This window comes from Mobula hypostoma, chromosome 2 (genome assembly GCF_963921235.1).
Source record: "Mobula hypostoma chromosome 2, sMobHyp1.1, whole genome shotgun sequence".
Taxonomy (NCBI): domain Eukaryota; kingdom Metazoa; phylum Chordata; class Chondrichthyes; order Myliobatiformes; family Myliobatidae; genus Mobula; species Mobula hypostoma.
The window spans coordinates 218,036,587-218,052,186 of NC_086098.1; positions in this window are offsets into that span (position 1 = coordinate 218,036,587).

The following is a 15,600-nucleotide window of genomic DNA, read 5'->3' on the forward strand; positions in this document are numbered from 1 at the left end:
CCTTCCCATACCATCTGCTCATATCCCTCTCAAAGGCTATAGTAAAGGTCAGGGAGTTGTGCTAACTGTCTCCAAAATGCTCTCTCACAAAGGTAGCTGACAGCAGACCTGTTTCATTACTGAGCACCAAATCCAATATGGCCTCTCCTCTAGTCAGCCTGTCTACATATTGTGTCAGGAATCCTTCCTGGACACATCTAACAAATTATGCTTCATCCAAACCTTTTGCACTAAGGAGGTGCCAATCATTATGAGGGAATTTGAAGCCCCCCATGAAAACAGCCCTGTTATATTTTCACCTTTTCAAAACCTGCTTCCCAATTTGTTCCTCGGTGTCATTGTTGCTATTGGGAGTTCTATACAATACTCCAATAAAGTGATTGCTCCCTTCCTGTTTTTGACTTTCACTCACACTGATTTAGTGAACCACCCCTTCCATGACATCCTCCCCTGGTGAAGCTGATGTCTGATTAGCAATGTCACTCCTCCACCTCCTTTCCCCTTCCTCCGTATTCCTTTTGAAACACATAATCTGTGGAGCATCCAGCTGGTCCATTTCCTCTGAGATAAATTGATCACGTTCAATTTTGCAGAAAGGATGACATGTTGTAATTTTGTTTTTATGAATCAGTAATATCAATGGAGCTTCATCAACATTATGAAGGTGGCACAAAGGAAAAATTCATGTGGGAGAATATGTGTTGAACGTGTATTGCAAGTGCCCAGAATATTGTTTCATGTCAGGTCTTTCATTGTTAACATGCAAAAGAAGACAAGAGTTTGGAATTCTTTGCTTCAAGCTGCTTTTGAAACAGTGTCAATTGCCGATTGACACAGAGTATTGACACACGTATTTTAGATTTGCATCTCTTTAATACGCAAAGGGAAATTCACATGGGAGCATGCTGCATGGACAGTCATCAGCCTTGGGCTCACTAAACACCAAAACAAAAAACAAGCAGGAGCATGAATATTCAGTTATTCAAACTTTCACCAACATTCAGTACACTCACGGCTGATCTTTTTTTCCCAATACCATACCCTTCTTCCTCTGTGTCCCTGGATGCTTTTGTGTTTGGAGTTCTATCCCTCTCTTTATTTAATATACTCAGTGACTAAGCCTCAACAGCTTGTGTTGTAAGAAATTTACAGGTTCTCCACCTTCTAAGTGAAGACATATCCCCCCAGTTCAGTCCTAACAGCCTTGCCCTATATCCCAAGACTATGATTCCTGGTTCACCCCCAACAGCGTGAAACAACCTTCCTGTCTGTCAAGATCTATTAGAACCTTTCAATATGATCCCTTTACTAAACTTCTGGCAAAGAGGTTCACATAGTATGTAATGATTTAATACAATTGCATTGGCTTGCTAAGTACTTTTTAAAGGAACTTAGAAGAGATGAGACCACATATTGTATAAGCAAACCATTTTTATCTCTGAACCACTTATTCATTTTTTGGGATCAGATTGATGTTAGTAAGACAAACATATATTGCCCAACTCCGACTAAACTTCAGAAGATAATGGCGGACAATCACCTTATACACTGCAGTCCTTCAGGTGAAGGTGTTCCCCTACTATCACAGGGAAGGGAGATCCAGGAAACAAATCCTGCAAGAACAAACAACAAAAAAATTGTATATTCAGAGTCGGATTGGGTAACAGAAAAGGGAAGAGGATCCAATCTAAAATCATGGACGTCCATACATTCATGCAAATGAATTAATCTGAACCTCTTTCCCTCCGTGAATTCATTGAGGAGTCAAGAAAGGAGTCACGATGAACAGACAGCAAACATAGAACATAGAAGATAGAGCACAGAAAGTGCAGCACAGGAACAGCTCTTTGGCCCACCAATTTGTGCTGCAATCTTCTTTGGCCACAGAAGTAGTACAAGATGATTGGAGGGTGGCAAATGTTACTCCTTTGTTCAAGAAAGGGAGTAGAGCTACCTGTGGGAATTACAAAACAGTAAGTCTTACCTCAGTGGTGGGTAAAGTATTGGAGAACATTCTGAGAGACAGGATTTATAAACAGTTGGAGAAGCATAGTCTGATTAGGGGTAGCCAGCATGGCTTCATGAGGGGCAGGTCATGCCTCAGGGGTCTCAATGAATTCTTTGAGGATGCAACAAAGCACATTGATAAGGGCAGAGTGGTGGATATGGATTTTGCTAAGGTGTTTGATAAGGTCCCCCATGGTAGACTCATTCAGAAAGTCAGAAGCCATGAGATGCAGAGAAACTTGACAGTGTGGATACATAACCGGCTTGCCTGTAGAGGATAGAGGGTGGTTATAGATACAGCATATTCTACCTGGAGGTCAGTGACCAATGGCATTCTGCAACTATCTCTTCTGGGATACCTGCTCTTTGTGATTTTTATCAATGACTTGGATGAGTGAATGGAAGGGTGTGTTAGTAAGTTTGTAGATGACACAAAGGTTGATGGAGTTTTTGGATAGTGTAGAAGGTCGTCAACCTTTACAATGATATGTTGACTAGATACAAAATTGATCTAAGTGGCAGGTAGAGTTCAACCCGGAAAAGTTTGAAGTGATTCACTTCGGAAGGTTGAATTTGATGGCAGAATACAGGACTAATGACAGGCTGGAGGAACAGAGGGATCTTGGGATCCACATCCATAGACCCCTTAAAGTTGCTGTGCAAGTTGATAGTGTGGTTAAGAAGGTGTATGGTGTTTTGGCCTGCACTAGTTAAGGGATTGAGTTCAAAAGACATGAGGTAATGTTGCAGCTCTAAGCAGTCAACTTGGGCATTGGAAGTTTGGAGAGGAGGGAACTTCAACCAGGTCTACCGTCTGAGGATAAAAGGCAGGAGCAGTTCGCAGCAGCATAATAGAGATTTTACCAACAGCCAATCCAGACATCGGAAGTTTAGAGCAGAGGGAAATTCAGCCAGGCCCACTGCCTGGGGATAAGGGACAAAGGCAGAAAAAAGGAAACTGTAGGCAAGTTAGTCGGTCTTCAGTGGTTGGGAAGAAGTTGGAGTCGATTATTAAGGAAGAGGTCTGAGGGTACTTGGAGGCTCATGATAAAATTGGCTATAGTCAGCATTGATTTCGTAAGGGAAAATCTTGCCTGACAAATTTGTTGGAATTCTTTGAAGAAATAACAAGCAGGATAGACAAAGGAGAATCGGTTAATGCTGTGTACTTGGATTTTCAGAAGGCCTTTGACAAGGTGTCACATATGAGGCTGCTTAAGAAGCTACCAGCCCACAGGAAAGATCCTAGCATGGATAAAGCAGCAGCTGGTTGGCAGGAGGCAAAGTGTGGAGTAAAAGGAGCCTTTTCTGACGGGTTTCTAGTGACTAGCGGTGTTCCACAGAGATCTGTGCTGGTTCTCATTCTTTATGTTATACATCAATGATTTGGATGAGGGATTTGATGGTTTTGTCACAAAGTTTGCAGACAATATGAAGAGAGTGGCACTATGGGGTGCTGGGAATGGACCCAAATGTGAGACACGGGCACTGAAGTACCAGGAACAGGACGTGACTGGAGTAGGGACATGACAGGATACAGGCAAGGGGCAGGGACAAGAATGCAGACTTGGGCTAGGGAAAGCAGAACCAGGACTAGAAACCATGGACTAGGAGACAAGGCTTCGACTCCAAGCCTGAGACTGGACAAGCACACAGAACCTGGGTCTTGCCTCGGCCTCGGACCCCAGAACCGGGTAAGGACATGACATAGCTTCAGGACAGGACGTGGCTGGGGTCTAGAGGCCTGAGCTTGGAGACAGCTGGCGTCCTTGCTCTTGAGGCTTGAGGCTGGGGTCTTGGGTCTTGAGCGAGGCTTGGCCGCGGGATCGTCGAGGCTTGGGCTCTTGGAGTGCGGAGGCTGATAACTCGGAGGCTGGAGCTCAGAGACAGACTGGGAACTGTACATCAACATAGAGCCGGGACTTATCTATCGAAAAGCCAGGACTCATCTTTAACACAACACTAACATGGGACTGGACAGTACATAGACATAGAGCCGAGACTTATCCTTAAACAAGCCAGGACTCAACTTTATCTCCACACTAAGGTGGGACAGGTCCACCTGTTGGGTAATGGCAGAACGGCCAGACTTACCCAACAGAGGAAAAGACAAGACAAGACAGGTTCCCCCACAGGGCAACAGCAAAACGGCCTGACCTACCCCTCGGAGGCAAGGACAAGAAGAGACAAACATGAAAGAACAACAGACAGTTCCTTCTCTGCATTGGGGTTGCTCCGAGTCACAGTTCAGCCAGCAACCTCAGCTGGCTACAGAAACAGACAGATCCTTACCTAGCTCAGAGTGGTTGGCAGCCACTCAGCTGGCCCAGGAAACAGCCAAATCCATACTGCAAAGACGGCTCTGACTACCGACAGCAAGGCTCCATGAAGTGATGGTCCTTGCAGCCTAAAGGTGGCAAGTGGCCGCTCTAGCCTTCCACTGGCAGGTTGCTCCCAGGGAATCTTGACAAGACAAACCAGCAGCCCACACTATTTTTGTTTTATGGTGGTTAGCAACCAGATTTCAGTGCATTACTGCTACCTGCTAGATTTGTGGTGTTCCAACCAAATATGTCCTGGAGTTCTCTACTTTAGACAATCTAGTTCAGCCTGCAGTTCTATTAGCATCACTCTGTAGTTGCAATTCCTTGTGAATACTTAATGCGCTCATTAGATAATGCCGCAAACTGCTATTCTTCCCCAATTATGTCACATGTTTTTGCATAGTTGCATTACCTCAATTACATTGATTTCATCTACATCACTTGTAAGACTAAAATCGTCTTGTTAAAGAATAGTAATTATCGCACGTTATACTTTTAAAATTGCTGTTTTTCCAAATCTATCTGCTTTTTCAGGTTTTCCTTTTCTTGGACCGTAGCCTGCAGTGTTTATTGAGACCTCGGAGTTCTTCTTCATTTGCTTCCATGTTCTCATTTTATAATCTGAATGTAGTTAATTCACTTTGCAACAAATTCCTTTTCCTTTTGTATCCTTGTAATAATTTCCTCCATTTTCTAATCTCTTTCCAACTCACTGTTGTTCTTGTCAGGTACTTTTTTGTTGTTGAAGTTCTGCACAATTACCCTGGGCTTCAACCATAAAATCTGAGGATTTTCCTTAAGTTCTGAAACATTTATTAAATTCTTGACCATTTGCAATAAATATACTACCATCAAGATTCCATCTCCCCTACCTGTGAACTGTTGGATCCTCCATTCGGCGTTTCTTTGACTTCTTCCCACCTAATTCCTCTAATACCAAGATATTTTTCTGCAGACTTGACGATAATTTTAATTTTCTGTTCTTTTGCTTGTTTGTGCTGAACAATTAATTGCATCCACCATAAAAAGCACGAACTCCTTTCTACTCATTAATAGTGTATCCTTATTTTTCATATTACAGCTCTCACAATTCACCAGTTTATTATTCCCTGTATTTGTTTGCTTGACAGCCTTTTTTTCCATCAAATTCTTTCACTGCCTCTGCATAACTGATTCCTTGAGTTACTTTTACATATTGTATCTCAGCCGCCTTCTTGCTATAAATGCACTCTCGATAAGCTGCGCTGTGTTCCTGGCCACAATTGCAGCATTTCAGCCTAGCTCCCGCTTCATATTTCCCATATTCATGTTCTCCAGCACATCTCCCACATCTTTGTTTTCCTCTGCAGACCGCCGCAATGTGCCCAAATTTCTGACATTTATAGCATCTTAAAGGCAGTGGTATATATTCTAACCGCATAACACATATACGCTAAGTAAACATTAGTCAGCAATCTCTCTTCATCAAAGTTAATTATTACCGATAAACTGTCACACTTTTTGCCATTTCTTATAACTTTCAAACATTTGGCCTCAATAATTTTTGCTCCTTTTATGTTCTGTTTAATCTCATCCATAGTAACTTTTGTTGGTATCCCTGAAATAACTCCTCTAGTCCACTTTCTATTGTTGGGTATTGAGCATTGTACCTCTTTGCCGTTTATTTTACATAATCTTGTCACTTTACCTTGCTGAGCACTATCCCGACAAATCACTAATAGCGATCCATTTCGTAAAATCTTTGCTCCTTTAATCTCGCCTAAAATTTTGTTAAGCATCTTCGTCAAACGAATCAGGTTCCAATCACCAAATGACACCCCACTTTCGCTTAGTTTTATAATTGCTTTAATCTCATCTTCTTTCCATTGTTTTGCTGTCCTGTTTTGATCATCCACTGACTCCTCAGAGTTCGATATCCCGTAGCTCTGCTTTCTTTTCTTCCTCTTTCCATTCCGTTCCTCTTTCCTGCCAACCTCCATCTCTAGTTCACTTCCACTCTCACTGAAAACTTCCTTCAACAACTTGGCTCTTTCCTTGATGTTCTCTCTCCGCCATTTTCCAGTCACAACTCAACTCTCTTTCCAGCCAGCAGCCCACACTCAACCCCAAGGCTACTTATATTCTAAGCTCCAAGATGGGAATCAGGTGCCTATGCTTAACTCAATCAAACGGGACAGCTGGAAGACCCGGAGTCCTGAATCCATGGACCGGACTGTGAACTGGAATGCGAACTTCACGGACCGGACCATGACAGAGAGATGGAAAGTCAGGTAGTTTTGAGGAAGTAGATAGGCTACAGAAGGACTTAGACAGATTAGGAGAATGGGTAAAGAAATGGCAGATGGAATACAGTATCAGGAAGTGTATGGTCATGCACTTTGGCAGAAGAAATGAAAGGGTTGACAATTTTCTAAATGGAGAGAAAATACAGAAAGCTGAGACTCAAAGGGATTTGGGAGTCCTTGTGCAGGATTCCCTAAAGGTTAATTTGCAGATTGAGTCTGTGTTGAGGAAGACAAATGCTATGTTAGCATTCATTTCAAGAGAACCAGAATATAAAAGTAAAGATGTAATGCTGAAACTTTATAAATCACTAGTCAGGTCTCACATGGAGTATCGTGAGCAGGTTTGGGCCCCTTATCTTAGAAAGGATGTTATGAAACTGGAGAGGGTTCAAAGGAGGTTCACAGAAATGATTCCAGGTCTGAACAGTTTGTCATATGAAGTGTCTGATGGCTCTGGGCCTGTATTCACTAGAATTCAGAAGAATGAGGGGTGACCTCAGTGAAACCTATCTAATGGTGAAAGACCTTGATAGAGTGGATGTGGAGAGGATGTTTTCTGTGGTGGGAGAGTCTAAGATCAGAGGATACAGTCTCAGAATAGAGAGCTGTCCTTCTGGAATGGAGATGAGATGGAATTTCTGTAGCCAGAGAGTGGTGAATCTGTGGAATTCTTTGCCACAGGCAGTTGTGGAGGCCAAGTCTTTATGTATATTTAAGGCAGGGGTTGATAGATTCTTGATTGGTCAGGGCATGAAGGAATATGGGGAGAAGACAGGAGATTGAGGCTAAGGGTAAAATTGGATCAACCATGATGAAATAGCAGAGCAGACTCAGTAGCTCCTATATCATATGGTCTTATTGTCTCTATACAATCCTGGTTGGAAATACTTGGAATATTATGTTCAGTTCTGATCTTACATTATAGGAAGGACGTGGAAGCTTTAGAGAGGGTGCAGATGATATTTATCAGGATGCTGCCTGGATTAGAGAGCATGTGTTATGAGGAATTGTTGAGTGATCTCAGACATTTCTCTTTGGAGAGAAGGAGGGTGAGAGGTGACTCGATAAAGGTGCACAGGATGATGAGGCATGGCCACAGACCTTTACCCACAGAGTATATGGCGAGGGGAGTATAATTTTAAGGTGATGCAGGAAAATATAAGGGGGGGGGGGATGTCAGAGGTACATTTTTTACACAGGGAGTGTTGTTTGCTTGGAATGCACTGCCCGGGATTGTGTTAGAGATAGATGCATTAACGACATTTATTTAAGAAATCTTCAGACAGGATGATTGAAAAGTGGAAGCCTATGTAGGAGGAAAGGTTTTAATGTATCTTGGAGTAGGTTAAATAGCTAGCACAATATCCTGGACCAAATGACCTTTACTATGGTCTAATATTTTATATACAATGTTCAATCTCTGCGGTAGTTCAGATGCTCCAGGTGGTCTCAGTACAAGCAACAGGTGTAAGCACAATTATCATTCCATGTAGGGAAGCAGGCGGACAGATGGAGGAAAGCAACATTTTGAAAAAATGTATTTTACACATTTCAACATCAAAATATTGACTCATTCCATGGTCAGAATGGGGAGGAAACAAACAGCAAAGTGTTGAGTATTTAATATTTCAGTGCTGTTTGAGTAATATTGCAAATATGTTGTTTGATTAAGCATACTTTATTTGGTTACATAATTCATTACGAGTTGTATGTAGAAGTACATGAATGACATGTGTTAATGTGCCACAATGTCATGTGTGCACACTACACTAAAGTAAAACGGAGTAGACACGTTTAACCTGGCTCCCAGGTCTTTCTTTTGATTAGTTTCTGGAGTTACAAAACATAACACAAAGCACACTAAACACACAAAGAAGAGATTTGTTTTTGTGAATGTCATGGGACATAATCATGCACAGACCAAGCCCAAAATTATAGGAACAAATTCAAGTTATTCTCTGATCATATGCCTGTTTTTCTGGTTTAAATTTGTCTGACAGTGAAGAGATTGCGCTGTAGCCCATTTGTTTACTGGCTGTCCTGGAGCTTAAAAAACAAAACTGAGATTATAATGGTGCTTTTTGCTTTGTGATATTTGCATATTTTATAAAGTGCCATGGTGATATCCGTGGGAAATTGAAAGTCTCATACAAAAGTGTATGACTGATTGGGCAGCAAGGAAGAATAAGCAAAACTCTTTAACAAAATGAAGGAAATCTTACAGTAGGCTTCAACTGTACCCGTGCCTGAGAAGAACATGCTAACCTGAATCAATAACTATTGTCCAGTAGCACTTAAATCCACAGTACTGAAGTGTTTTGAAAGGCTGGTGATGAAAATCTCAATTCCTGTCTGAGGAGTGAGTTGGATCGGCTATAATTTGCCTACTGGATCAACAGGTCCACAGCAGACGCCATCTCATTGGCCCTTCACTCAACTCTGGAACATCTGGACAGCAAAGGTTCTTAGACTGTTAGCCAAGAGTCCAAGCCATTAGACTCTTCAATTCCCAGAGTCTAGTCTGACACCAGCCTACACACACACACACACACACACACTCAACTGAACACCACTCCACTCCCTTCGCAATTTTTGCTAATTTCTTTCTCAATTTCTGCTAAAACATTGTTTACATTTACATTTAACATTTACATCATTTATTATTATATTGTAAATAAATCGTCCTTTACTGTGCCTATTGTTTTATTTATTAATTATTGCACAGTTTTGGGCACTTTTTGTAGTCCCGTGCAGGTCTGAAATCTAATGTAGTTTTGTGTTGTTTCACGTAGTCTAGTGTAGTTTTGTGTTGTTTCATGTAGCACCATGGTCCTGGAAGAACGTTGTTTCGTTTTTACTGTGTACTGTACCAGCAGTTATGGTTGAAATGACAATAAAAGCGTCTTGAACTTGAACTTGAAGAAGCAAACATCAGGGTGTTCTTTGTCAACTACAGCGTGGTATTCAATACCAAAATTCCCTCAAAACGAATCAATAAGTTTCAAGACCTCTGTGCATTTGGATTCTCGATTTCCTCATGTAGACCCATCAGTTCGAAATGGCAACAACATCTCCTCCATAATCTCCATCAGCCCAGGTGCACCACAAGGCTGTGTGCTTAGCCCTCTGCTCGACTCATTTCACACCTATCACTGTGTGGCTCAGCACAGCTCCAATGCCACATTCAAATTTGCTGATAATACCGCTGTCGTCGTTGGTGGTGACGAATCAGCATTGTTAGGGTGTACTTTGGAGTTAGGGTATACAGCAAATATTAACTTCAGCAACAAATCTTCAGATTTGTAGATTACATTTAAAATGCAGCCCTGAATCATAGCTTCATGGAATTTATTGAAAACCAGACAGGCTGATTAACGCTCATTTTAGGTGTCTGGAGTGTAGGTGCAAAGAAGGTGTAAAAATTATATGTAATTCAAAGTAAGTATTGTAGTTACATTGTAACTATAGAATTGTCCTGCTGCTACTTTTGATCTTTAGGAAATAAAAAGACATGCAATATTGGGTCAAACAGGTCTCTTCCTCCAAGAGTGTCTCATTTTGTTGAATAAAATACTTCTGTATCCAGTAACTTCAATGTCTCTCTAGTGACTTTATTCATGTTACAACAAGCATATAGGAGAGCGATTGAAAATCTGATTGCGTGGTGCCATAACGACACCATCTTACTCAATGTGAGCAGGAATAAGGAGCTCAATATTGACTTCAGGAGGAGGGAACCATAGGTCCATGAGCCAGTCCTCATTGGAGGAGCAGAGGTGGAGAGGATCAACAACTTTAAATTCCTGGGTGTTACTATTTCTGACTTTCTGAGTGAGCTGATTAATAAGCAACTATGTTTCTATTTCTTTTTTTAAAAAGTTCATTAACAGAAATTCCCTTCTCCCTTCTCCCTAGTTTCTAACAGTATTAGCACTTGTTAAAAATAGTACAGCACAGAAACAGTCCTTTCTGCCCAATTTGAACATGCTGACCAAGTTGAGCGATTTCCCATTTCCGTACATTTGCTTGTATCCCTCTAAACCATTACTATCCACGTACCCGTCTAAATGCCTTTTAAGTGCTGTAATTTTACCTGTCTCTTCCACTTCCTCCAGCTACTCATTCTATATACTGTGTGAGGAAGATGCCCCTCATTTCCCTTTCCCCTCTCACTGCCCATAAATATCAGGAAGACTGCACTGCTAAATGAATCACCATAGATGTCAGAGGTATCACAGAGAAACAGGTCACATCGGCTGGAGGGGATCTCAGCCTCAATCATGGACTGTTTATTTCTCTCCATAGATGCTGCCTGACCCACTGAGTTCTTTCAGCATTTTCTGTTCGTAGCTCTGGATTTCCAAGATCTGCAGAATATCATCTGATGAAAGTTCTCACACTGAAACATTGACTACGTATTCCTCTCTATAAAAGCTGCCGAACCAAGACATCTTCCAGGAGTGATGTCTCAGAAAGGCATCATTAAGGACCCTCATCACCCAGGACATGTCCTCTTCTCATTGTAACCATCAGGATGGACGTACAGAAGCCGAAGGCACACACTCAGTGATTCAGGAACAGCTTCTTCCTCTTGAACATCAGATTCCTAAATGGACAGTGGACCCATGAACACCACCTCACTTTTATTATTTCTGTTTTTGCACCATTTGTAAATTAAATATTATATATATATATTTATTGTAATTGATTTTTTTCCCTACATTATCATGTATTTCACTGTACTGCTGCCACTAAGTTAACAAGCTTCACGACATATGCCAATGATATTAAATCTGATTCTGATTCTGAACTGCTGTGTTCCTCCAGCATTTTGTGTTTGTTCTGGATTTCCAGCGTCAACAGAATCTCTCGTGTTTATCATATCCTTTCTATACTTGTTTCACTAAAGTCCCAAAATAACATTATTTTTTACTCGATAGTGAAAGCTGCAAGTAATTAAACAAAGTAAGCTGTTTAATTTTTCATTGGTGCGCTACATCTTGCAAATGTTGTAGGGTCATAGTTCAATTAGCTAAATGCTTTGCAGTATTCCATTGGGTATTCTATTGAACGCTCTACTGGATTATTTCCTTACCTGCTATTTTATTTTTATCTCTTATTATTGTTAAATATTTTAATCTGTGAAATGAGTGAATATTGCCAGGCCCTGTACAATTTGCGTAGATATTTCTCTTGATACGAAACAGAGTAACAAAATGAAATGGGAGTGTGCTGAACTGTCAGCTTCAATGTTTTGTAGCAGATGGGTGGAGGATACAGGTGATAGGGAGGTGATAAGCAAAGCCGAGTGAGGGCGAAGGTGGGTGGGTATAGGAGGGAGGAATGAAATAAGAAGATGGGAAGTGATACGTGGAAAATTTAAAGGACCAAGGAATAAGGAATCTGATAGGAGAGGAAAGTGGACCATGGGAGAAAGGGAAGGAGGATGGTCAGCAGAGGGAGGTGATAGGCATGAAGGGCAACAGAAGGCCTAAGTGGTGTGCTTATATTGGTGAAAAGAAAAAGAGAGAATGGGGTGGGGAAAAACATCGGAAGTTCGAGAATTGAATTTTCCATGTTTTCAGGTAGGAGGCTACCCAGACGGAATATCAGGTGTGGCATCTTCAACTTGAGTATAGCCTCCTTGTAGTGGTAGAGGAGACCATGAACCAACATATCAGACTATATCAGACTAGGTCACTGTATATGGAATAAGGTAGATGATCCTCGAGGGCAGTTGGAGGTTGGCAGGTACGATGTTCTGGGCAAGTAAGGAGTTTGGATGGCTCTGTTGGTAAAAAAAAATCAAATCAAATCCATATAAAGAAGTGAGAAAGGATCAGAATGCGTACAGTCCTTGTGGATATAGTTAGGAAACTGCAAAGGTAAAAAGATGCTGATGGGAGTTTTATACAGGCCTCCCAAAAGCAGACATAATGTGGGTAAAGGGAGATGGAAAAAGGCATGTAAAAAGGGTAAAGTCAGGGGGTAATTTCAATATGCAGGTAGATTGGGAAAATCAGGTTTCTGCCAGATTCCAAGAGAAGGAATTTGTAGAGTGCCTAAGAGGTTGCTTTATAGAGCAGCTTGTGGTTGAGCCCATTAGGGGATCAGCTATTCTGGATTGGATGCTGTGTAATGAACCAGTTTTGATTCGGGAGCTTTAGGTAAAAGAGCCCTTAGGAGGCAGTGTTCATAATCTGATAGAATGGACCCTGCAGTTTAAGAGGCAGAAGCTAAAATCAGATGTTTCAGTTTTACAGCGGATTAAAGGAAATTACAAAGGCATGAGAGAAAAGCTGGACGAAGTTGATTGAAAGGGGACATTAGCAGGGACGAGGGAAGAACAGCAATGGCAGGAGTTTCTGGGAGAAATCTTGAAGCACAGGATAGATAAATCCCAATGACCAAGTATTCCTAAAGGAAGGATGAGGTAACTATGGCTGACAAGGGAAGCCAAAGATAGCATAAAAACAAAAGAGAGGGCAGATAATAGAGCAAAACTTAGAGGGAAGTGAGACAACTGGGAAGCTTTTAAAAACCAAAAGAAGCCAACTTAAAAGGCAGAAGGAGAGAAAAGACAAAAATGAAGGTAAGCTGACTAATACTGTAATATAAAAGAAAATGACAAAAGCTTTTCAGATATTAAACAGTAAAAGGGAGCGGTGACTCTGCAAGTTGAGAGGGAGAAGGGAAAATCGGAAGTGTCAGTATTACAGTTGAACAAAGGGAAATATGGAGCTATGAGGGAGGAGCTGGCCAAATTTCAATGGAACAATACCCTAGCAGGGATGACAGTGGAACAACAATGGCAGATATTTCTGGGAATAATGCAGAAGATGCAGGATCAGCTCATTCCAAAGAGGAAGACAGATCCTAAGGGGAGTAAGGGGAGGCCGTGGCTGACAAGAGAAGTAAAGGACAGTATAAAAATAAAAGAGAAGAAGTATAACATAGCAAAGATGAGTGGGAAGCCAGAGGATTGAGAAACTTTTAACGAGCAACAGAAGATAACTAAAAAGGAAATACATGGAGAAAAGATGGGGTACGAAGGTAAACTAGCCAAGAATATAAAGGAGGATAGTAAAAGCTTCTTTAGGTACGTGAAAAGGAAAAAAATAGCTAAGACCAAAATTAGGCCCTTGAAGACAAAAGCAGGTGAATTTATTATGGGGAACAAGGAAATGGCAGACGAGTTGAACAGGTACTTTGGATCTGTCTTCACTAGGGAAGACACAAACAATCTCCCAGATATAATAGTGGCCAAAGGACCTAGGGTAATGGATGAACTGAAGGAAATTTATATTAGGCAGGAAATAGTGTTGGATAGACTGTTGGATCTGAAGGCTGATAAGTCCCCGGGACCTGATGGTCTGCATTCCAGGGTATTTAAGGAGGCGGCTTTAGAAATCGTGACCACATTGGTATTCATTTTCTAATGTTCTATAGATTCAGGATCACTTCCTGTGTATTGGAAGGTGGCTAGTGTTGTCCCACTTTTCAAGAAAAGAAGGAGAGAGAAAACTGGGAATTATAGACCGGTTAACCTGCCGTCAGTGGTGGGAAAGATGCTGGAGTCAATTATAAAAGATGAAATTACAACATATTTGGATAGCAGTAACAGGATAGGTCCAAGTCAGCATGGATTTACAAAGGGGAAATCGTGCTTGACGAATGTTCTGGAATTTTTTGAGGATGTAACTATGAAAATGGACAAGGGAGAGCCAGTGGATGTAGTATACCTGGACTTTCAGAAAACCTTTGATAAAGTCCCACATAGGAGATTAGTGGGCAAAATTAGGGCACATGGTATTGGGGGCAGAGTACTGACATGGATTGAAAATTGGCTGGCTGACGGGAAACAAAGAGTAGCAATTAATGGGTCCCTTTCGGAATGGCAGGTGGTGACCAGTGGGGTACCGCAGGGTTCAGTGCTGGTACCACAGCTGTTTACAATATACGTTAATGATTTAGATGAAAGGATTAAAAGTAACATTAGCAAATTGGCAGATGACACGAAGCCGGTTGGCAGTGTGAAATGTGAGGAGGATGTTATGAGAATGCAGAGTGACTTGGACAGGCTGGGTGAGTGGGCGGATGCATGGCAGTACAGTTTAATGTGGATAAATGTGAGGTTATCCACTTTGGTGGTAAGAACAGGAAGGCAGATTATTATCTAAATGGAGTGAAGTTAGGAAAAGGGGAAGTAGAATGAGATCTGGGTGTTCTTGTACATCAGTCACTGAAAGCAAGCATGCAAGTACAGCAGGATGTGAAGAAAGCTAATGGCATGCTGGCCTTCATAACAAGGGGAATTGAGTATAAGAGCAAAGAGGTCCTTCTGCAGCTGTACAGGGCCCTGGTGAGACCACACCTGGAATATTGTGTGTAGTTTTGGTCTCCAAATTTGAGGAAGGACATTCTTGCTACTGAGGGAGTGCAGTGTAGGTCTACATGGTTAATTCCCGGGATGGCGGGACTGTCATATGTCGAAAGATTGGAGAGACTGGGCTTGTATACACTGGAATTTAGAAGGATGAGAGGGGATCCGATTGAAAAATATGACATTATTAAGGGATTGGACATGCTGGAGGCAGGAAGCATGTTCCCGCTGATGGGTGAGTCCAGAACCAGAGGCCACAGTTTAAGAATAAGGGGTTGGCCATTTAGAACGGAGTTCAGGAAAAACTTTTTCACCCAGAGAGTGGTGGATATGTGGAATGCTCTGCCCCAGAAGGCTGTGGAGGCCAAGTCTCTGGATGCTTTCAAGAAAGAGATGGATAGAGCTCTTAAAGATAGCGGAATCAAAGGTTATGGGGATAAGGCAGGAACTGGATATTGATTGTGGATGATCAAAACAAAACAACAACAGCAAAACAAGTCCCTTTCTTCCTTCCCAGCCACCCACTCACACACACTGACAGTCCTCCAGCCCCAGGATACAGGTTGGTAGAGATGTGCAAGATGGTAAGAGACATTATAGT